The following is a 25,472-nucleotide window of genomic DNA, read 5'->3' as shown; positions in this document are numbered from 1 at the left end:
ATCTAACTTCTGATGTCCAGCCCCTGCTTTCCCACACTATTCCCAGTGCCCTTGTTAGCACTGAAGAACAAGCACCTCTCAGATTTACCTGTTCCTGATACTGCCTCTAAGAGCAGAGAGATAACATCTGAAGGATATAGAACAAACTATTTGAGTTGGAAAGGAGCTACAACAACCATCTGATCCAACTGCCTGACCAGTTCAGGGCTGACCAAGTCAAAGCACGCTGCTAAAGCCATTGTCCAAACGCCTCTTACACACTGGCAGTTGTGGGGCATTGACCTCCTCAGCCTCCTTTTCTCCAAACTAGAAAAACACAAAGTCCTCAGCTGCCCCTCACAGGACATGCCTTCCAGCCCTTTTACCAGGTTTCATATCCTCTGGATCCATTCAAGGATCTTTCTTAAACTGTGGGGCCCAGAACTGCAAGCTGTACTCAAGGTGAGGCAGCCCCAACACTGAACACACAGGGATGATCCCCCTTTCTGATGGGCTGGTTTTGCTGTGTTTGATGCACTCCAGGATGGAATTTGACCTCTGGGCTGTCAGGGCCCACTGCTGACTCCTGCTGAGCTGCTGCCAACCAGCACCCCTAGATCCCTGCTGCTCTCCAGCCACTCCTCTCCTAATTTGTATTTGTGCCCAGCATTCCTTGATCCCAGGTGCAGCATCCAGCTAAATTTCAACTTGCCAAGTATCATCCCATTAATGACAGCCCAATGCTCCAATCTATATCCCTCTTGCAAGGCCTCCTCTCCCTCGAGAGAGCTAACAGCCCCTCCCACTGTGGCATTGCCAGTGAATTTGGCACAGTCAAATCCTGCATTCAGATCAGAATAAATAAACTGAACAAGCCTAGAGCTGAACCCTGAGGAATGCTGCTAGTGGATGGCTGCCAGCCAAATGAAGACCCACTCACTACAACCCCTTTGAGCTCTGCCCTTCAGCCAGTTCTTCACCCAGCACAACATGAATTTGCTAGGGTGTAATCCCTGTCAGAAGGAAAATCCAGCAAACAGGACTGGAGTCTCAGTTTTTACCTTAGATCTACTTCACAAGGGGTCTTTTATATCCATATTTTAAGCCCTATTTCACTTTCTCTGTGCCACCTGCACCCACAGTGATACTGCATTTAAATTTCCAACTTGCAAGACAGGGCTTGAAAATCATCTTCCTCCATAGTGAGTGGGAGGTTTTTTCCTGCTGAAAACAGAGGAATGTATCAAAATCAAAGTATAATATAAATTTCCACTGAACAACACATTTTTTTTCCCCTTGGATTTGTCAGCTTTGTTTTGACTTTGTAATTAAAAGCTAATCTTGTAAAATGTAATTTTTAAAGCATTATTGTAATTTAAAATCATGAAAGATAGAATCATTAAGATTGAACAAAAAACATCCTAGATCATCAAGTGCAACCTTTGGCCTAGTAACAGCCAGAGAGGGACTTTTCAGCAGGAACTGTGGTGACAGGACAAGGAGTAATAATAAAATAATTTCAAAATTGAAAGAAGGAAAACTTAGGTTTGGTATTAGAAGAAATTTTTTACCATGAGGGTGGTGAGACATTGGACCAGGTTGATTAGGGAGCTTACAGATGCCCCAATCGTGGAAGTGTACAAAGCCAGGCTGGATAAGACTTTGAGCAACCTGATCTAGTGGGAAGTGTTCCTGTCCATGACAGGAGGTTGGGACCAGATAATCTTTAAGGTCCATTCCAACTCCACAACATGCTATGCTTCTAGGTTGAATATTCTATGAGTCTATGCATAGACAGCACTAAGTGCTGCCTCCAGCTATTCCTTGAACACTTCCAGGAATGGTGACTCCATCACCTCTCTGGGGAGCCCATGCCAATGCCTGGCCACCACCTCAGCGAGTAAATTCTTCCTAATGTCCCACCTGAACCTGCCCTGGCACAGCTTGAGGCCATTCCATTTTATCTGGTCACTGGTTGCCTGGGAGAAGAGGCCAACCCCCACCTGAGTCCAGCCCCTTCCAGGTTCCATTCCATTCCTACACGTGGGGATATCCCCAGGAAACACCCATGTCATTGCCCTCGCTGGAGCTACGCGGTGGTAAGTCTGGGAGTTCATAGGTAAACCTCTCTCATTTTGTTGTAGAAATCTGATCTTCAAGGAACGTCACAGGCAGAATTAGCACACACATCAAGTTTTTGAGGCAGATTGTGACTGTTCACTCAGCTTCAGCTCATGGTTTCACTTAGCACAATAATGCTCACTCCCAAGCCTGGCACACGCTGGGAGCAGCATCACTGGGCCAAAGGAAGAGCAACAGGTCCAGTGGACACAGCGGGCAGGGAGAGAATGGAGCCATTCTGCAGCTTTCTTACCTGCAGTGTGCTATCCCCTGCAGCTCTCGCCTCTTGTGGCCCTGCAAAGCACCTGCCTGGCAGTTCCTTCAAAATCCTCTAACTGGCAGAAACAGCACAGACCCAGCTCCCGAGCTGGGAAGTATAAGGATGTCAGCTTAACCAAACTGATATAGATCTAACACAGCAGCAGGACAGCTGAGGCTTTAAAAACAAAACAAAAAAAATCCCCACTTGCTATCACGTTTGCAAACTTTGACCACCATTTCTGCCTGTTCTAGCTCAACAACTTAATCAACTTTTCTGAACCTTGTGGTTTTTAATTCTAATCCTCAAAGCACTACATGAAGACTAAAAGACAGAATAGCTTATCTCAACACATTATGTCTTTCTCAACACTCATCACTTTTTATTTTCTCAAACTGAACTTGAATCTCCTTCAAACAGGAACAGCATTTGAAGTGAAACACGCTATAAAATATAGAAGGAAGTTTTCCCATGGAAAGAGGAATGCAATCAATTAAAATTCATTACTCCACACATCTTCAAGATATTTGTTTCAACATCTAAACTGCATGGAAGTCCTCCCTGTAGCAAAGTCACCTTTATGGATGCCATTATTTTACTTTAGGAGATAAAAGCAACCTTGCCATACAAAGGCTACTCATCTGCATCATTCAAATATGTGTATATGATTTTTGGGCTCCACTGACACCTCAAGCCTCAGAGAGTCTGGTGTTCATTTTGTTCAAAGTCAATGCCACTTGTCTGACAGTTTTTAAATTCTGTGTCTCATTTTTTGGGCAGGATTCCTCCCTTGTTATCTTTCAGTACCCTGAAAAAGATTGCTTTAAAAATTGAACTTTCCAAGTCAACCACTTTCCTCCTGAGCAATTTCTAGAATGTGTGCTTTCGAGTCGAGGTGTTGTCATTCTTTCCTTCATTTAGGGTACCTTGAGAGTCAGTGCAATGAAATAAAACCCTGGCAGCCCACTGGCAGTGATGATGGTAACTCATAGTGCAGTGGAATTACATAAGCATTCAGTGTGCACACATATATCCATGCATTTAAACACACTCCTCTGGCCATATGCCTACAAACACCTGGGGCTGTCATTGCCACTTGCAGACCTGGTATTACCAAATCTCAAATGAAATCAGAAAAGTAGATCAAGCATAGAAAACACCAGGCAGTGAGTTAACTGTGTGGTATTTCTGTTGCCAAGCTAAAGATTTAAGATCTACCTGGCAGGTTCTGCCATCCAGAATACTGAGCAGTACTGAGCAGGGCAAGTGCAAGAGCTGGCACCTGCTGGTGCTTTGTAGGCATTCAAGCCTACAACCACATTCATAAAGTACCTGGGTTTGTGCTCTGTTAGGAAAGTACAAGTTTAAACAACAGTTTAAGGTTAAGATATTGCATACACAGCTTCTCTGAAATCCAGATCTGAAGCCAAAGGATTTCCAAACTGTCTACAGACTGAACAAGACTACCTTAAGTGAGCAGTTAGATTGTGGAGGATACTCAAGAGACTGACAAAACCTGTAGGAAGCTATTCATTTACTCCTTCAGGGAACCCAACTATGCCCAAATGGCTCATCACACCAACAACTGTAGGTGGACAGGGATGAACAGGAGATTCACCCTGGGAGGGAATGAAACACCACTCCCAGCAACAGGTAGGAATAAATACTATAACAGAATACAGCAGCTCTGCAATTGTGTCCAAGATAGAGAACTAATCAGCCAGAATATACTATCTGGAATTGTATTTTCTTTCATGCGCAGGGCTTTCCCAAGAGGAAGCTAATACTGGACAGGAGACAAGGATTTGCAAGGAAATGTAATGCAGCAAGTCACTAAAAATCAGCAAACATAGTTTTCTTGTTAGCAAATTAGATACAACAGCAGAATACTTGCTCCTCACAGTCCCAGCTCATGAGGTCTTTCGTACTGGGGAGGGTCTCAACTGGCTCTGCAATGTCCAGATTCAGGCTTCACCAGACCTCCTGGAGACATTTATTGCAGAGCATCTTTGTACTTGCTGCATTCTTCACAGCACTAGGAGATGCTGGAGATCTTCTCACTTGGAAGTAAATTCTTCTAAATTGGAAAGAAGGCACAACACCTTCTCATCATGCTGTCATATTGGATTTTGAACTCTTTTTGACACTAGATTGTGTCAAAAAAAGAAATAAAAATAAAAACGCAAATTGACAGCTTCTGCAAAGCTTGGGAACTTTGTTTGAACCCAATTAATCTGGTTTAGAAACTATTCTCTAACACCATCTGACATGCAGCAAAGAACAGAGGTTCTCAAAAGGAAAGTGGCTGCTGCCAAAGTTGGCCTTTGCTCCTCTTTCTTAGAGGCACAAAAGAGAATGGGGAAAAAAAGAAATAATACATCCAGAAACTATTAGGAGTATGAGGGACCACTGTATTCAAGGATTGTAAGAAACGAACACTGTGTTTCCACAGTCTGCTTTTCTATAGGAATAGAGATATATGTATATACACATGATAAATACAAATATGTTATGAAGAGAGTAAGCTGTCTCATTCAAAGTTCTGCTCAATGTTTGCTTGACTACAAGTAAGGCTGTAAAGTGTCTTGACATTTTTCCCGATATTATATCAAATTGGTTAAAAAATTGGTTTTGTCACAATTAGCTCTGTCACAGATTTCCCACAGAGCAAGGAGGCAGAGAGAATGCTTGGACTTCTCTCTGTTCAGAATGACGGATCTTCCTGAACATGTTTTTCTGTATCCTTGTACTACTAAATGTATTTCTGCTAACATACATCTAATGATGTGCCCCAAAGGTTTTAAAGGAGGTGGTTCAGCAGGAGGTGGCAGCTCCATGGCCTTTGCTGATTTCTTTGCCCACATGCACTAGGTAAGAAGAGAAAAACTATACCCTCCTATACATGCTTTATCCTCTCTAACCCTGACACTGTAAGAGAGCTCTCCCATGCCTGGAGAGACTTACTAGCAGGGATATCTGAAATTAAAGACTCCACAATAAAGAATCTGTTCATCCTCTTCTGTCACTCCCAGTAAGATCTACTGCCCTCCTCGGGTTTTGCTGGCATGCCACCTCATGTTGACCATGGCAATAAAGAGATTTCCCATTGTGATCAGACAATAAACATTATTAGTTATGTGTTTGCCAAGGCAAGGGGCAGAGAAGCACTGATCAACCAGTGCACATTAATGTCTGTGAGGAAATTAAAATTTAAGTCCAAGGGCTTGCCAGATGTACATCAAGGGGCATGGCTAACATCTGTTAGGAGAATCTCCATTTTTCTATCCCTTCATATTTGTAACAGAACTAGACAATAGCAAAATTACTCGTACTTAGCAAGATTTTATTACTCAAAGCATTTTGGAGAACACTCTTTATACCTATGGAGAGCTTCATAATATGCTTGCAGCCTATTTTCTATATTTAGGCTTGAATACTGCAACTTCTGCAGGAATGTTACCAAAAAAAGAGGTCAGTAACTGTTAAACAGAATTTCATTTGCTGTCATTTATCATATCAGGGTGCTTTTCAAAAACCAATATGAAATCAAGCTTGTTGAAATTCATCCATATGACAAATGCCTATTTCCTGTCTCTGCTTCAATTTGATAGTGACATGTCTGCACTTATTAGATTTAGTACCTGCTGAAGTAAAAAGAAAGAAATTCAAAATGGCAAAGAATATCTAAATCTGTGCCACAGACATGTCCAGAAATACTAACTAAAGGGCTGCCTAAACTCCAAACCCAGGACAACCCAAGAATCTTCCACTTGCACATTATGAAAATTTCAAAAAATGCTGTGAAGCTCTCTTGAGTCCTTCAGAAATTTTCTATTAAACAATATAGCAATAGATAGTTATTTGGCAAAATTAACATAAAAAACTCTGTTCTCTATACATCAGAAGCAGTATTCAGTTGATATGAAGGAATTGCATAGATTTAACCTCAAACAAAATTATAAACAGCTCTGTAACAACAGAAGGATATGATGAGACTGAAGCTGTAAACAGACCTTTCACCTTCCAAAACCACTACAAACAGCATCAACACACTTTCATAAAAGATAAGCCTAAATTGTTAAATTGATAGGAGTGTAATATGCATTTGGACTATGAAAAGTACTTCCAGAACATCAAATTTCTTTGATAATTCCACTGGCATAACTAGTTTATAAATTCATTATATGGAGTAGATGACTCACTCTTAACCTACCTTTAGTGTCCTCATACTGTTAACTCTTAGGGCCATGATCAGATGAGAGCAGCTTTCATAATTATGACAGAGAGCATGAAGAGCAGGGGGTGGTGTTTAATTTAAACTTCAGCTACAATTTATCAGTCATATCAGGAGCTGGTATAAAATTGCAGCACACTATTAAGGCTGTAGTTCCACATCATTATATTTACTCACTGTACACTGATTTAAGAGAGCTACCTCTCCCTCCCAGCTCTGGTCTCCTCACAGCAGAGTCCACTTCCACCTTACTTAAGCTGACTCAGTTACTCTCAACACCACGCTCTAAACTAGAGCTGTGAAATCATGCTGATAAAATAACATAAACATAAATAAATTAAATTTTAACAAAGCTACTGTAACTTCCCCAGTTTTGAATCTAACCCTCTGCTGTTCATGAACTGTAACTATTTCTTGGTTTTGGGGATGTATTTGTGTTTCTGTCATTTGTGTCTAAACTGACTGCAGGGAGACAGTGGCATTGAAACAGATCATCACATTTATCAGCTGCCTACCGGGTGCAAAGTGTCGGGGTTATTTTGGTCAGTGCTATAGTCTAATATATGTATCACACTTCCCCCTTAGCATGAATGAAAGGTGAGGATGAACTCACATGTTTGCAGATAGTCAAAAACATATTAGAAATAGCAGAGTTATCACACTAAATTTTTGTGAACTTCATCCAAACAATAATGAAACTGTAAGGTCCACAGAGGTGAACAGCATTTATATTTTTTTCAGTTTTAAATATTGCTACTCTGCCCTCAGCCTTGGCTACAGCACAGTTGAGGCCTGCACTCTTTCTTTGGGAACCTTGGAGAGAGCTGCTTTGGGGCATTTTGGGAGGCTGAGACTACCATTTGGCCTTCAGCTGAGCTGCAGCATCAATCCTGGAGTGACAGCAGAGCTCATGCATTCAGCTCATGCTTTTAGACAAGCACAAATAATTCACAGGCCAGTGGGTGACTATGGCAGATGGCAACCTCTGAGTGATGAAGGCCAAGTTCTCTGCTGAAGTGAACAGGGACAGCATGGCAGAAAAGCCAGGGAAGCAGGGAGTCCAGCCTATCCAAAGCCACAGAGCAATTCCTGTTTATTAACAACTACTCATTTTCATTTCATCAGAACCTTACAGCCTCTCCCTGTTTCCACTCCCTTTACTTCTAATTTTCTCTCCTTCAGTACTCTTACCTTTTTCCAGTCTTTTCCATTAGACACATCTCATCCCCTCATGTATCACTTCATGGCATGCACTGACCTCCTCTCATTTTCTGAGCCAAATATCCTTGTCTGACTTAGAGATGCTTCCACATTTAAACTCTACAGTTATGAAAGAGATAGTGGCAAAGGGTGGGAGGTTTGTGGAGTCAGCACACAGATACACAGTGCAGTTTCAATCTGTGCTAACACGTTTTTAGATGGAGCATCGAGAAGAATGTTTGCTTCTGCTAGTTTAAATAAAATGAAGGGCCACAACTCCGAAACTGACTCATTATTGGGCACAGTCTGAGCTACTTTAGGCAAGCAGTGAGGTATAGAAGCAATACCAGCTGTAATTGCTGTAGGTTCTGATATGCTTAGAAATTAATCAAAGAAGTTACTGCAGAATACTTTTGAGTGATTTCAAGAGTTCAATATCTACACAGACACTCTTACCCCAGAACAAATGTCCTCATAGGGGATTATACTTATATAATTAATTTAAAGTAGCTTATTTAAGGAAAAGTCCAGGAGCAGACAGATCTTAGGATTTGGTTGATCACACAGTCAAAACTTTCCAATCCAATTCACTTCCCCTACATCTTTGTTCATTTAGTTTCAACTTCATTTCAAGTCTTTACTGGCTACTTAGGTCACTTCAACTACAACCTGTGATCTTACAGAAGAAACCAGAAAAGGTAAAACATCCACCGCATTGAGGAGAAACAGGGCAGGGCTATAGAGTACAGCATTTCCACCTCCAGCAATCAGCCAAAGCAATCTGTGGGTTGAAACCAGAGGGAGATCTCCCATGACACCAGGCAAGGAGCTAATGTATGAAGCTGTAACACAATGGACTCAACACCAAGCAAGCAGAGGAGAGGGTGTGCTCCAGGATAATATTAATCTCTTTTTTCTAAGTTGACCTGGGCTTAACTGAAGGAGACAGGTTTGAAGTTTGTTTCAAATCTCTTTAAATAGATGAAAGTGTTTGAATTGAAAAGACAGTGAATCGGGGCTTTCATGTAGCTCCTATCCCTCACTGTGAGGCTACACCCAACAGCCAAGAAATAAAAAGAAAGGCTCTGCCTCCTTACTATTTTGTTCCATCTTCTCTGTGCCTGGTGAAGTCCTGGTCAAACTGAGGGGGAGAAGAGCTTATCTGCTATTGTAACAGAAGGAAAACATCACATCTCATGCTTAGAAAACCCCATTAATTAGAACACCACTGAGATGTTTGGGCTGCCAATAACTGCCATTTTCTTTTAAAGAAGACGGGCTTCATAGTGAAGAAAGGAAGAATTAGTTGCACTGCTAACCACCTTGCATGGCTTGTTTTCCCACCTGATTTGTTTCCACCATAGAGGGTGCCTTGTGCAAACTTCTCTGTTCAGAGCACAGAGCTTTTTTACCTTCCCTTTTCCTGAACTCCAGGAAAGATTCCCCACCAGTGTAATCTGCCCAGGTTACATTGGCAGAGCTTCAGAGGGCAAACAAATGCTGATCCAAAGCATTCTCTCACTGATCTCTTGCTACACATCCATTCATGAAGAGTTCAGCAGAAAAAAAAATAACAGTACTAAACACAAAAAGCAGAGGTAACAGATTTTTTCTGAAACAGAAGTTCTGTGTACTGCAATCCCACTTAACTGCCTTTGGTAACACTTGCGATGCTTGAAAAACCATCATGTCAGAAACCCTAGCAGTTTCCAAATGTATTATACCCACTATACCCATAAAGCACCACCTTTATGACCTTTTTTCTTGGGGGTCTCCAAGGAATTTAGCTTGTAGCTATACTACTATTTGTACTATTTTATTAATGGCTACAAACCCAGCTCAGACCCAAATGCTCCTTTTAGTACTCTCCACATTGTATCTTTGCAGCCAAATATTTTCAAAAGAGCCCTTTACTCCAATTTTCAGAGGGGCTCTGGTGTACCACTTAAGCAGCTGAAGAGGGGAAGAGCTGTTAGAAATGTGCTTGGAGCTCTGCTACTCATGAAATGACACCAAAGGTCAGACTTTTTTCAGTACCAAAGAGATATACAGCATCCTGAGCACCTGGAAAACAGAGCCATGCATTTAAGAAATCAGGAACTTAGTTGGCAACTTTTGCCTCATTCTTCTGTAGCCATTAAATACACCCTAAATCAGAAAGCAAATATTCAGTACCATCTCTGACCACATGAAGTTGTTCCTGTTTTTAGTCTCTTTACCCACTCTGAGCCAATCTTGTCAGCATTGCTTTCAGAAGCCTGATTTTATCTTTTTATCACTGCTGCTACAAGACAGCTGATTGCAAAGAACATGTCTGTAATGAAATCAGATGACCCAGAAAAGAAGTGCTAACACCAAGTCTAGATTAAAAAAACAAGTACAAGTAGATGTTCTCTCTGACTGCAGGCAGTCCATGTTAAAATGCTGGAGCAATACAGGCACTGTAAAAGAAAGTCCCCTAAATCTGTCCATATACCAGATTGCTAAGCTTCCCTAAATTTTCCACAGGTTTAAGCATGTGGGTGACCTACTTAAAACAATGTAATTAAAATAAGCAAGAGCATGATTATCTTTGCTATAAGAAGGCCTAAAGTTTTCTATTATTTTGTCCTCAAAAAGCAAAAGCTTTCTTAGATGCATTGTTAAGACAAAGAAATTTACTTTCACAGGTTCTAGTTTTAGACTCTTTTTAAAAATGTGGGTATTCATCCACTGACACAAAACTTGCTTAATAATACATGCCTGCTCTACTTATTTGTTTCATTCACCTTACAGTTTTCTCTAATATGAGGAAAGGTCCTTCATAAAAGAACAGATTTTTTTTTATGTGCCAAACCTAGGCCTTACCAGACTCAAAAAAAAAGTGTAGCAGCACATGTCTTCATCCAGGCTTCTATTAACCTGATGCTTTTTATCTGCTCTGACTCAAAAGGCTAATGCAAAGGAAAATAGTGCTCTCACACACAGAAGACTTCAAATCCATCTCAACTGGTTTTCCCTGTTTATCAGACTCCAAGCTTTTTCTTAGCCTCTCAATAAATCCCTCCTATTCACAGTGTCTCCCAAAGATCATAATAAAATTAAATATTTATCTTGCATTCCCAAATGGAGCATGCACACATGATGATGGAATTAGGAAATCATGAAGCAGAGAGAACTGGACACCAGAAGAGCCATACAAAATCACCCAAAGCCATTAAATTTAAGAGATTTCAGCTGCTGTCAAGGATATCTGGACTAGCTGAGGAAGAAAGAAGTTCAGCTTAAAAGAAGACCATATGAAACAGCTCTAATTCCTCCAGGTGAAAGGGGCTTGTGTTCACATACTGCAGCACCATTATAGTTCACACTGTCAACAGTACATATCCAGCAGCAATGCAAGTGAATATTTTAAATTACATCTGTCCTACTGTTCACAGCTCGGTCTGCTCTGGGAGCAGGAAACCAGCTTCACTCCAGCCACTCCCTTCCTGCAGGGCTCGTTCACGCTGACTGCAGACACTGGGATCTTGGCAGTGCCAGAGAAAGACAAAGCTCAACCTCCATCTCCCATTTGAGAGGTAAGGTGTGCAGGGCTTAAAACTGCTTTGTAGGATGGAAGAATAAACATCTTAGCACAGAGGGTCTAGGATACTGTTTGTAGTCAAATCCAAACCTCTTGAGCACAAGGCCAGAATTCTCCTTTACTGCAGAGCTGACATTCCAGTCTGAGAGTTCATATTTCATAGTAAAAAAGTAATGAAAGGAGCTTCCATATTTCCTGGTTAACATTTCAGCCTTCTAAAGGGTAATAAACCACTATCTCCCTACAACAACAGATAAGCCAGACAAATAAAATGTCAAACTACTTTAGAAATAAGCTAGTCAAGATAATAGAATGAATCTCTTGAGTAGCCATTAATAGCATTTGGCAAAGATGATTCCAGAGGACATATGATAACTAATACAAAAGGATGTACTATTTTTATATCTCCCCTTTAAAATTAATTTAGTGCTGACAGGAAGATACCTGCTTAATATCTAAAACCTTCCCCATATCCTTACAAGGAATGGTACCACTAACAGTTCTATGAAAAAACCAAAGCAGAGGCTGCATGGTCAGACAGAGGGAGCCCTGTGCTGAGACTCAAGGCCAGGGATCCTTATCCCAGTTCTCCTATTAGCCAAGTGACCATGGGAGCAAACTGCTTTCCCTGTCACATATCTGCAGTGTGAGATTATCACATACTTCACGAAACACTGAGAAGTATCAGCACAGAGCATGCTGCAAGAGCTGTGTTTTTATTATCACCGAATTCTCTAGCTGCACAACTAACATAAAGGGAATAAAAACTCTATATCAACCAAATAAGCAGCTAAGTTGTGAGTAAAACAGCAATATGGGATACAGACATATTTATTTACTTGCATTGCTTCCTACAAAACAAAGAGGACAGTCAGAGCCCGTATTAACAATTACTTGGCGTCACAAAACAAGAATATATCAGCTAGACCTAACTTTTTCTATTGTGCTTTCTGAATGACTTGCCATTATCACCATAATACAGCATGAAAAATACTGCACTCTTCAGCTTCTATTTTTTGATTAACCAGGTGCTCTGGGAATTTCTGTCTATCCCCATTTGTAATTACTAGTTGTTATTGACATTTTCAATGTGAGTTGCTGGCAATTAAATCTATTTGGAAAGAAAAAAACTTTTTTTCTTCTATAGAAATGACTTACTTATTTTTAAAAATAAACCAGACCTATAAGGTTAAAAATCTAATTCTGATCCTTCCTTCTGCCAAGTTCTGATTAAGTTTTCCTCATTTTCCAGTGGCTCTGAAGAGAATTGGAGAAGTTCACCATCTCTCATAAGGCAAGTGGGAACTCTGGAGAAGTTTGAAGTATAATAATGAAAGCCCTTGCAGCAAGTCTTCCATAATGCCAGTTATCCTCAGGTACCAGCTCTCTGAGCTGGAAGGCAGAGATGAGGAGCAGAACAAAGCCCTCATAATTCAGAACTGGTCAGTGACCTGCTACACATCTAGACATACACAAGGCTATAGGCCCTGATAGGATCCACCCAGGGGCAATGAGGCAGCTGCTGGAAGAGTTTCCCAAGCCACTTCCAACCATCTGCCAGCTGTCCTGGTGAACCAGGGGGCTCCCAGATGACCAAAGTCAGCAATTGTAATGTCCATCTACAGAAAGGTGGGAAGGAGGATTTGGGGAAGGACAGACATGTCAGCCTGACCTTGGTGCCAGGGAAGTCATGGAGCAGATTGTCCTGAGTGCCAGCATGTGGCACACACAGGAGAACCAGGGGATCAGGCCCAGCCAGGATGGGTTTGTGAAACTCATCTGCTGCTTGACCAAACTGATCTCCTTCTATGTGTTTAGTGGATGATGGAAAGGCTGTGGATGTGTCTATGTGGACTTTAGTAAAGCCTTTGACACTGTTTCCCACAGCACTGTCCTGGAGAAGCTGGCTGCTCATGGCTTTGGGTAGGTGCATTACTCACTGGCTAAAAATCTGACTGGATGGCTGGGCCCAGTGGTGGGGGTGAGTGGTAGGTAACAAATGACAGGATGAGAGGAAATGGCCTAAAGTTGCACCAGGACAGGTTTAGATTAGATATTAGGAAAAACTTCTTCACACAAAGGGTGGTCAGGCATTGGAATAGGCTGCCTAGGAAAGTGCTGCAGTCATCATCCCTGAAGTCTCAAAAAATCTGTGGATAAGGCACCCCAAGTGACATGGTTTAGTGGTGAACATGGTGGTGCCAGGTTAATGGTTGGACTAGATGATCATGAAGGTCTTTTCTAACCTTAACAATTCTATGAATTTAAGTGCTGGGGAATGCAATAAGCAAAGGAAGGCTAAGGAAAGCATTTTTGAGGGCTGTCTTGCACAATGCAGTTCTCCCCTTGCTTGAAGTGCACAGAGAAAAGCAGCAAGAAACTCTGAATTAGCAAATCTTTTCCCTGGTTCCAGATTCCTGATCCTCTGCATTCACAATTTGGGCTAAAAATCAGAGTTTCACCTTCAGGACTTCCATTGCCATTTATAGCTGGAAAAGGGCTTTTCAGAGTGAGATTTTTTTCACTTCTTATTGATTACTGCTGTCAAAGGAGCCTGTAGGTTTTCTCCATCCTGTCAGCCCTAAGGTGTTTAGTATGGCAAACCAGCCTCCTTGTCAGCAGTGAGGCAAGAAGCAGGAAGAGCTAAAAAAATATAAGCGCTGGCAGGGAAAGCAAAGCATTATTCCTCTCCACAACAACTTCACTCCTAACATCAGGCATGCAGGTAGAAAGCCTTTTCATGGCACAAAGATCCTTTTAAATCTCTCAGAATCTACAACCTGACAGCTTCTGGTCTAGACTCCTTGTCTGTGTGCAAGTACTACACTGACACAGGAAGCCTTTCCCCCTTCTTTGTGTCAGGAAAGGAGCACCACAGTGTGCCACTTCTCCACAAGGTCATCTCCTTGTCTGTACAGCAGAAGTGACTATTCTGGTTAAATCTCACCTCCCTGTGACAACACACTTGAGATAACAATTCACACTACCTGATTTCCATGGTGAAATGCTACCTGGGAGACTCACATTTCTTTTGTATGAAGTACAAACACTTACTATATGCATAATCAAACACATTCACTGTCAGCCCAAGCAGATGCCCCCAGCACTCATTCACCAAGTTTATGCAAAAGGCCCTACACCAGAAAAAAACCTCTTCTCCTTAGTCTGTAAAAACCACTTTAAATACTCAATATAAGAAATTTCTGCAGAGGAACAGATTTGGCTTGATATTTTTTTCCTGCACACTTTATACAGCAGTGCTGTGCACAATGCTGTAAGGATGAGCAAATAAACATGGTCTTAAGAGTTGTACCCTCCAAATCATACAGCCATCCTGTGTGAATATTTACAGTAACAAAGAAAACAAAGAAGCCTCCCACTCTTCTTCAAACCTTGCCTGGAAGCTCTGCAGAGTTAAATATATAACAATACAAAATCAACAAAATCACTAACCATGCATAAAATTGGGTCAGTCCAACTGCTGAAGGTTTATGCTTGCTGCATCTCCTTGGCCCAAACCTGTAATTCGGTTTGAGAGTTGAAAGCAAAGTTGTTCCAGTTTTGACTCAGTAATTCAGTAAACAAAACAAAACAAAATAGTCCAATTAAAGACTATATTGGTGAGTAAATTATGGCCAAACTACCAACAACTACACTACCTGCTCCATTTAATTAAAAAACCTACATGGACAGAACAGCCATTTTGAGGGGCTCATGTAACAACAGGTACTTTAGTTTTAACAGATAAAATGAAAGGAGAAAAGGAAACAAAAAGTTATTTTTCTAGCATAAGTCACTGAGATTTTATTCATTTAATTCGATTGACATAGGTTAACAATATAGAACAGATCTTAATTCCACTAATAAATTAACACGGAAGTCATAGATTCAAAGATACACATCAGAAACAAAGAAAATACATTTAAAAAGTGAAGGTGGGGGGGGGGGAAAGGAAACAAACAAACAAACCCCAAACACCATAAAACCAGAGCAATCCAAGAACTGGAGATGTAAGAGCAGGAGGAGAAGAATTACTGAAAATCAAGCAATGTAAAAACTCCTAAGAGACACCATCCTTTTTAGGGTGTGAAATTAACCAAGTCAAAAGTTGATATCAATTAACATCAGTGGACTTCAATTCCACTTCACACTATGCACACTATGGACCTTGAAAATCCTCAATTTACCTGTGCTGCAGAAGTCCACAAGCCTACATGGTCTGATATAATCACCTGCAATTCCCAGTGAAAAGGGACACCACGTAATGGTGATTGTTTCTTTGACTGTCTTCAGTAGCTTGCAAACAGTGAGTACTTGCTATTTGCTGTCACCTGTATTTTCTTTTAAACTGCAAGCCAGAAATTATTTTTCTTTCTAGTTTTCTGACAAAATCTCACTTTCCTCAGGTTGGGACTGGTCACTCTGTCGCCTGTCACTCTTTAAAGGAAACTGAAATAGGAAGTATTTTAAATAAAATAAAGGGGAAAGACTGAACCTCTATTGAAAAGCATCACCACTTCAGATATATCCACTTGGAAGTTATTACAGTGTTTTATTTCCAGCTTTAGCCTTCCAGAAGATTCAGAAATATTCTTCCCTACAGGGCTTTAGAAGGGACTGAACATAAACACCAATGCATCATCATCTTCCTTTCTGCCTACTTCAGGAGCTGCACTCTGAGATTATCCCAAATATATCTCAGTCTCTCAGCCATTTGTTGCTGGGTGATCAACTATATAGGTACAGCAGCTCTGTCAGGTGCTGCAGCATCTCTTTTTTTAATCTGTTTATCTGTCCTTTCCTTCTCACAGTGTGTTCTTCTACATCTTCACTGTTTTATAACATGATTTCAAGGATTGGATCTGGGTTTTTTTCCTATCAAAATACATATGCTGTGCAAAAAAAATTCAGATTTGGGGGGAAATATGAAGATTGGCAGATTTCATGCATGACTTCAGGTTTTATTTATTATTTCAATTTTTTTTTTCCTTAAACAGTGAATTCTCATAATATATCAGCATTTGTCATAAATCAAACAAAGTAAAAAAAAAAAGTTATCTGAGTATGAAAGAATACAATTGTGCTCCATGTTTAGGTAAACAACAACCACATCATATGAAGTTTGCCAGTATGAAAAAACAAGGATCCTGGGCCAATAATTCACTTCAGTCCCCTCACACAAAGAGCTCAGTACAATGTCTTTCCAGGCCACCACACCCCAGAGGAAAGAAGGAAACACAACCCAGATCAGCAACGTAAGCAACATCTGCTGGTACCAGTCTGATCTATTATATTAACTGTACTACTTTCTGCATCTTGTCATTTCTACTGTCTACAAAGCCATTCATCGAGGCTTGCAGTTTAAATGTAATTATCTACTCCAAATGTTACTTCAAATCAAAAAATTGATCACAACTGCTCACGTACCTGATGGAGGAATGGGAACTCAGAGCACTTGGTGTGATCCCAGTAGACAAGGTGGCCTCTCTGCAACCAGCACACTGGGGACCTGCAAAACAAGAGCCTGTGTGTCAGAAGTTGCATGTCTTTTACAAAACACAAGGGGAAAAACTCTTTCTAACCATGCCTTTGAGAAGGACAAAAGAGACTCCCACTCATTAACTACGCTAAACCCACTGGATTAAAACCTAACAGAGGAAAAACCTGGCAAGGTGGGACTGTAAAGGATGGTGCATGAAACCCCAGCTTGGCTCCTGAAGTCATCAGAATGACAACAACCAACAATGGCAGCAGGAGCAGAGCAAGAGGGAGACATCACATTCTAAACTGGTGGGATCATGTTCTTCACTCTCAATGGGATTTTAGCCCCTTTCTCCCATAGGCACTTCTGAACATCACACATAGCATGCTTCCACTTAGGCATATGTTCAAGCACTTCATTAGAACAGGGCAGCATTATCGGCTTCTTTGCATAATCTGAATCCTATTAAACACTGGATCAGATATGAGCAATTCATCCCATTAAACACTGGATCAGATATGAGCACTTTATGGACTTGAGACTCAAAAAACCATGTACACAGATCCAGACTATATAATGTATAAATCCAATAGTGGGTTGGGGGATGAAGTTCATTGAAAAACAAAATACAAGAAACTGAAAAGAAAAATTAAAAATCAGCTTTCTAATATCAAAATATTTTCATAGAACACAGAGCACTGGAATCTGTCTTGTGTACTATTTTGGTTTTTAAAGAAGTTATAATTCTGATCTTTTTTTGTATAACCACAGAAAATAATTTTTCATTTATTGCTTTAAAAGAAAGCAGAGCTCTCCCCAAAATATCATGCACACAGAAATTGAAAAGAGTTTATTAAATTTAAAAAAAAAAGAACGCCATCAGTAGAACAGCAAAAGCCATCATTACATACAAAATAATGAAGTAACTACATATTGTACTGGACAAGACAGGGCAGATGTAAAATTAAACCTCCATCTCAGATCATGTCATTGCCCACATGATGTCCTGTAAAAAAACTTAGCTTCACAGAATCTCAGCCTGGTTGAGGTTGGAAGGGAGCCCTGGAGGACATCTGATCCAACTGTCTCGTTCAAGCAGAGGCACTCAGAGCCAGTTGCCCAGAATTGTATCAGACAGCTTTTAAATATCTCCAACCACAAGGCTGCACAACCTCTCTGGGCAGCCTGTGCCAGCACTCAGTCACCCTCACAGCAAGAGTATTTTCCTGATGTTCAGGCAAAACTTCCTCTGTTTCAGTCGGTGCTTCTGTTCCTGTCACTGGGCACCACTCAAAAGAGCCTCACTCCAATCTTCTTTGTTCCCTCCCTTCAACTATTTATATAGAATGATAAGACTCCCCCTGAGTCTTCTCCTCTAAAAGCTGAATAGTTCCAGCTCTCTCATCTCAGCCCTTCTCCATTACTCATCTCTGTGGCACTTCACTTCCATCGTGATAAGACTCACTTAAAAATGCACACTGCTTCCAGGAGCCCAGAGGACTTGAGAAGAAATTATTAACCAGGTGCTACGGCCTTATTCATGCTTCTCATCCCCCACCACCCCAATTATGGACTGGCTGAAAGGCTTTCAATGGAAAGCTTTTAAGTGAAGAGTGTTAAAAGCAGAGTAAGAAGTGTTTTTATGCCAATGCAATGACTTCCATAGTTATTAAGGCAGAATTAGTATACTTGGAGTAACAGAAATCATCAGGAATAGACAATTAAGAGTACAGTTTAATCCTCAAAAACAAGATGCTTTAAGACCTAACAGCCTGACTGAAACCAATGATATCAAAGAGAGATCTAACTCTTCCAAAAGGCCTGCAAGGCATTTGATGCCTCTTTTACCAGTAGGCTTTCCCTGCCTTTGGTTCAAAGTCATCCAAAAGGGTGAACTTCAAACACCTGTTTCAAGTGAAGAGTATGACACTGGAGGATGCCCTTTATTCAACCAGACAGACTCCATAGGAACAAACACAGATGTTCAGCACTCCTGTCTTCTACTTCATGAGTTAAAAAAAAACCAAAAAAACCTGCATGGTCTAATTACTGAATAAATGAAACAGATTAATTAGGTTAGACAGACAGAAGAAATAAAGCTATTCCTTCCCATTTAACCACACATTCAGTACAGGAGATGTACCAATAATTGCATAAATTAAGCAATTCAAGTACAGCACTAGAAGATCTTTCAGGAAAGAAGTGATTCCAGATGAGAAGGACACTATGAACTACTGATTGCATCAATGTGTTCTTACCCACTTCTGAACACTTCTGCTGCCTAGAACAGATTTACTGTTGTCAGGCACAGCACCTGAAGTGCCATCCAAGGTACAAAATCTGCTCTCCCTCATGATGTCTTTTATCCAAATTGCATCCATAGACAGATTATTCACAACTGGGAAAATGCATCCAAAGTCTATTTCCCAGCAGCTTTTAAGAGTGAACTTTATAGAAGTGAGGTATGAATGGAGATCATCTTGGGAGAGTGTTCTGCGGTATAAAGGACCTCACTGGGACAAATGTGTCTTTATTTTTGTTTCCAGCTTATTAGAAAGAAGAGAATCCCATATTTGTTCCATTTTCAAATACCAAAAGAAACAAAACCAACAAAAATTTGAATAAACTTAGAGGTGGAGGAATTGTTTCTACAATGTTTCTTCTTTGTTTCTGAGCCAAGAAAGTGCTTGTATGTCTTCTGTATACTTGATCTAGCTTGATTTATAGCATTAGAGAATTTGCTTGACCTAATGAACTCTGAGATCTCCACAACTTTAACTCTTTTGCTATAAATCCTTCTGTGTTTTAGCACCATGATATACATATAAAAACACAACTGACCAGACACATAGCCCAGAAATAAATTCTGAACTTTTGCCTGAAGCCAAGGAGAAGCTCTGTTGCCCACCTAATGAAATATATCTATGGGAAACAATGCTAAAATCTAGAACTTAATTAATTATAAAATTATTATAAATAAATGAATAGAACAGGAATCATTATTAAAATCTAAAATAGATTTCTTCCCTTTTCATTAATCTTTCTGTTTTATGAACTTAATTTTTTCATGCCTGCCAGAAAACTAGATAACAAGGAATCTCAGCATCCCTTTTGTTGAAAGTGCTTAATACCATACAGACCCCATCAAAACACTGATCACTTCAAAGTTCTTCTTTTAACCTTTTAATTTAACTTTCAAAGGATAAAATCACTGAGGTCTCTTTGTTGTCATAATCCGGAGGCTCTGCTAGCCCAAGACTGCAGCTGTTGAATTTTCACTGAGGTTAATTCATATTATTGCACAGAACAAGCTCAAGGCCAGTGCAACTTCAGGCTTACTTGACATCAATCACACTGTGACTTTTCAAACTCTTGCTACAGAAGCTCCCTTCAACAAAAAATTAAGCTTCTGAGCTTGTGATTATGTATTTAGCCTAACAAGCCATAGTTAAAGCAAAAAGGGGTATAACGTCAAAAAAATGTTTCTGTCCCCTTCTTTGCTTGGTGCTCATTTAAATTCCGCCTGTCCTGAAAGGAGGAAAGTGCTGTAGATGTTTTGAAAGATTAAATCAGAGTTTATTCAATAGCACTGCAATCAATACTTTCTTTAATCAAGTAAAATAATATCTTAGGAACATATATAGTGGATTTTTTTGTATGAAAGTTTCAATAGCATTCTTAAAAATGCATACCCAGTGCTGACACTGAAATATATCCAGCCATCTTAGAATCATGAGTAATTATTTTGAAAGCCTCATGCAAAGCCAAATTCCTTGCTCTTCTGCAGCCACTCCAACTGATATAAGTAGCTCAGTTTTCAGGGGGAAGAAAAAAAGTATCACCAACACAAACCAGATATCTGAAGGGCAGTGGCAGTATGGCTAATGTTAAACAGATTAGGATAAATTAATTATATTTTCATCATGTCCCAAGTGCAAAAAACAGGGCAGTCTATTTCTTGGGAGGGAAGACATCTCTAGCTCAAAACCTCCCTGCCTTGGTACACAAGGTTCAGCCTTGGCTGAAATTTGCGATTAAGGTCAGTTGCCGAGGACAGCCAGGCAACTGAAAGGAGTGGGAAACTCTCCAAATTCAGATTAGAAAATACCTGAATGCCAGCCATGTGAGCCACAGTCCTTGCCCTTGCATCTGGAGAGAAGCTCTAATGAGCACAATCTTTGCATGTGTGTCTCACCTGTGAGTGTGTTTTTAAGCAAGGAGGATCACATCACACACAGACACATCTGACACAACAGCCATTCATTACCTCCTCATCTCCCCTGAGGTGTGACACTCCTTACCAAAAGAAATCTTGTCAGAAAACAACTTTTTTTCAAAAACAGTGGCAAAGACTGAGGGCTCTGTTTTTCACCAAGACTCAAAATAAGTACATTTTCCAGTCCTTTGTGAAACATTTCTTTTCAGCATTATTAATTGCATTGTCTTCATTTCAAGGGAGAAATGATTGACAAAATGTTTTACCATCAATAAAGAATTACTAATTCTGACATTTATGTGGAAAAAGTGACTATCAAAAGAGTCATTTTGGTCTAAGAATTTGACAGTTCATTGACAACACCCCAGCCCTGCTGTGTCCATGGAAGAGCCCTGATGGTGCTGTCTGCTGCCTTAAGACAGCTTCATCTATAATACCTTCTACCAAAAGGCACTTTGAAAACTGGGGTATCAAAATCAATTGAATCTGGAATTTCTCAATGCATGGACTCCTGTAGCTGATTTTTGCCTTCTCTATATATCCTCACCTCACTATTTTCAGAGATCCTAAGGGATCACATTTCTCTGCTCTGCATCTCTTGAAGCAACAGAGCAGAAAGAGAAAAGGACTGAATTGTCTTTCTTTCTTTGCCTTGACAGAAATATCACTACTCCTGACAGGCTGCACTGTAGCAGAATGCTGCAGTCAACTATTTGATAAGAGAAGGCAGGAATGATGAGCTTCACAGCCTCCCAAATCCAACACAGACATCTAAATACGTTATTCCTTGCACTGCATATTAGCTTGGCACAGAAATTTTTTGTGTCAATGCTGTATACAGATTGTTCACAAGTAAATAAGATTAGAGCCGAGGCTGGGAAAGCTCATTCCCCAAATAATAAATTCCAGCAGTTCAAACAGAGATCAGTGCCATGGAGAATAGGACAGTACTGATTGACAAGAAGTCACCCAGCTTCACCCTCAAGCAACTCATGCAGCTGAGGTATTCCAGAGAATAAATCCATTTTGATCTTCTCATATTTTCTCATCAGATATAATTTAGCAACAAGTATGCCTATACTGTCCAGAAGCCAGCAGAGTCCTGAGGAAAACAAAATCTTACATCAGGCTTCTGAAGGTTGCAGGACCAGATACAGAAATGAGACTGCAAGGAAATGAGGATATTACTCCTGTCCTCAGAGACCCAGCAGACTTCAGAAAAATGACAAGGGCCTTTCACAACGCTTTCAACTTCAGCACGTGAAATCAGAAAGATTACAAAATGTCAAGGCAATTCAATCTTTTGCTTTTGCTTACAAAAAGCAAGCCATTTATCTAAAGCACACTTGAGGGGCTTTGATCTTATCTTATTCTTAGGAGACATTTAAAATAACAGGACATGGAAAGTAAATTCTGCACTCCAGCATATGAGTTCAGAGAGCAGGGACAGTTATGCAGGTGAGAATAAGGAGGAAATTAGTGTAGGATCACACCTGCCCTCCTCCCTAGCTTCCACTGACAACTGAACTATTGTGGCTCATCCCTAACAGCAGCAGTGGCAAGGACAAAATTACCAGGAATTCACTGATTGTCAGTCCCCCAGTATCCAGCACTGCTGCTGGCAGCAGTTTTCAGGAAATTCCTCATATACAAGGCACTGAAATGGAAGAGTTCTGATGATTTCTGCTTGTGCCTAGGGACACCTCTGGCTGGGTTCTGCTCAGCAAGATTGGTGCTCAAGACTTCATCCTGTCCCAGCTATGCCTGCTTCAGTTTGGCTTTCTTCGCTCTGGGACAAGACAGAAGCATTTAAAACACAGAAAATTTCAACCCAGGGATGAAAGCATATTTTTCAATGGTCTTCCAGTACCATGCTGGAGGAGATTAACACATTCTTTCCTGTGAAGACACAACAATCAAAAACAGTGAAGTAAATTCAAATAAATAAGGTTTCATAATTTTCCTGACTTTCATAAAGTTTTTCCAGTTTCAGGCTGGCATTTCAGGTGTTAAAAATAGAAATAAAAGAATGGGGAAAAAAAATCTCTGCCAAGAAGAACCAAAGTCCTGGTGAGAAGATACTCATCTCAGGAATAACACATGTATGTGCTATGGAGCTGTAATGAATCTCAAGCCCTTGGGCCTTGCATTGTTCACATAATCTTGTGCCTGGCTCTCTACCCCCCTGACCCAACCTTGGACCTGCCTCATCTCCAAGCACTGGATCACTGCCCCTTGAGCCATGGACACTGCTGGGCCACTTCAGGCAATGACACAACCTTGTCTGTATATTCAAGTTTTCTAAGCCTTAAAAGCTCCTTGAGGAAAACAAAAAAAAAAAGCCTCCTTTCTCCCAGCTCTAACTATAACCTGTCATACAACCTTAGAGGAGAATAAAAAGCTTTCAGCACAAGTCTAATATGCAGCCATGCATACTGCAAGATGATCCCTTTTCAGTTGAGCTGTTGAGTAGCAATATTTTCCAATGCTTTCTTCTTTGCCACAAAGTAAATCATTGAAAATTCTGCAACAAACCCACCGCAGCTAAATTGCCCACTTACCTTTCTCTATTATCAAATTTGCATTAATTACATTCAGCTTAATGGAAGCAATTATTTAATTAGTACAAACTGGTGGTCATGTACATACTCCTGTTGAAATATCTTGGGTTGAACACAGACCAATTACCTGCTGAATTGCACAGCACCTGATCACAAAGTTATTAAAAGTTCAACAGAAAACTCCCTAGACAGTACATAGCTTTTGTTTTCAAAAAGCCATGATGCCAGAGGAATGAAACTCAGAGAGCTGACATATCCAGCTTTGAAACACTCATCCTTCCATTAAATGAGTTTAACTGTATCAGAAATCAGTAAATTATTCCCCACCATTCCCATCAATATTAATATGTGACTGCTACTGATATGTACATTGTAGGTGACAGGCTAAGAACCCCACTTCACTAAGAGCTGAATACTCATGCCCATGCAGCATTTTAAAAAGTCTGGCATCTGGATGGCATCTACAAAAGACAGGAGGAAGAAGGCTGGCCTATGTGTCCTTTTTGAATTTAAGACACATCAGGTACTTGCCTAAGGATACTTCACTGAAGTTAATGAATTTTTCTGGGGATTATTTTAAATAATGCCTTTAAATGTACATTTCTCCCACCTTGTAAAGACAACTATGCCTGGAAAGTTTATGGAAACAGACATGGTTTAAAAACATCCTCTTGAAAAACAGCTACCTCATGTGATGAACAGAGACGACACCAAAAAGCTGAGACTTTATCCAGCTGGAATTCAGATTGCCACCAAAGAGAATGGCCACTCTTAGGGATCACATAAGTTTGGTCCAAAAAAATGTACTTCAAATGTGAAGGTTCTCATGGAAAAGGCTAAGATATTTACGAAAAGCCTCTGCTGGCCTCCAGAGAATTTATAACCAGATCACAAAACACAGCCTTAACCTATTTACAAGCAGAAGAAATCCACATGTGATGCTGAAGCTCCCACCACCCTCCCACAAGAACAGATCACAGCACACAATGTGCAGAGCTGCTATGGGCCTCCCAAGGGACTGAGAAACCTAAGGCAAATACACATTTTTTAGAGGGCTGCAAGTCAGCTGAGGATGAAATGAGAAGGGACTGGTGAAGTTTAAAAGACCAATTCATGGGTCTTGCTCTGCAAAGCAAGTGCTCACACCTCACTGGTAATTTCTCATTAGCACTGTTTGCTCTCTGGGAGCACTCGCACATTCTGCACCACACATTAAAGTCCCAGTCCAATACCAAAGGGCTACCTTTCCTTCTTTTTCTCCTCCTCCCCTTAATTAAAAGGATTTCCAGGAATTAGCAGGCCCTCACCTATTTGTTTTAAACAGTGATTTCTTTACATTATAACTTAAATTATAGAAATATATGAAGTTTAAGTGCCATTCTGCACAGAGGGGTGCTAAAAAATTATAATCTTTTTCTTCATTGGAATGAGTCCAAAATATTGTCATGCCAACTGTGATTCTAAAGATGCAGGCAAGATAAACTGAACAACATAATCTACACTTTAACAAACTAGAGATATATCCGACTCCCCGATAACTGACTAACAAATCACTGACAATCAGAGAAATTAAGATGGGAATACGGAAATTTTTTCTCTCGCTTCCTATCACCTTCACCAGCACATCTTCTAATGATCCCAGCTTTTCATTTTACAGGATATTAAAAAAATGGTAAGGTATACAATTCAAAATTTATGAGGAGCCAAGCGACCTTACTGTGTGCCACCTTTCTTATTTCATTCCTCATGCCACAGGCATAAATTAGGTTTGCAGTCTCCCTCACTTAACAGCCCTATGTATCTTGCATTCATGTCTCCCTGTCTACTAGCTTTTAATACCATTAACCAACATTCA

The 25,472-nt window shown here is 40.4% G+C and overlaps 1 protein-coding gene across 2 annotated transcripts in view; it reads right to left on the bottom strand.

Moving 5' to 3' along the window:
* The window catches only part of TSPAN4 (tetraspanin 4), a 418,694-nt gene that overhangs the window by 253,984 nt on the left and 139,238 nt on the right, over nucleotides 1-25,472 (bottom strand). For both annotated transcript variants that reach the window (XM_021555172.2, XM_077784245.1), the window contains exon 3: nucleotides 16,786-16,867. The gene's annotated coding sequence lies outside the window, so the exon portion shown is untranslated. The remainder of the gene's footprint in view (nucleotides 1-16,785; nucleotides 16,868-25,472) is intronic.

Source organism: Lonchura striata, chromosome 6 (genome assembly GCF_046129695.1).
Source record: "Lonchura striata isolate bLonStr1 chromosome 6, bLonStr1.mat, whole genome shotgun sequence".
Classification (NCBI taxonomy): Eukaryota; Metazoa; Chordata; class Aves; order Passeriformes; family Estrildidae; genus Lonchura; species Lonchura striata.
Note: the sequence above shows the minus strand (reverse complement) of the source record. Positions and strands in the feature narration are given on the sequence as shown.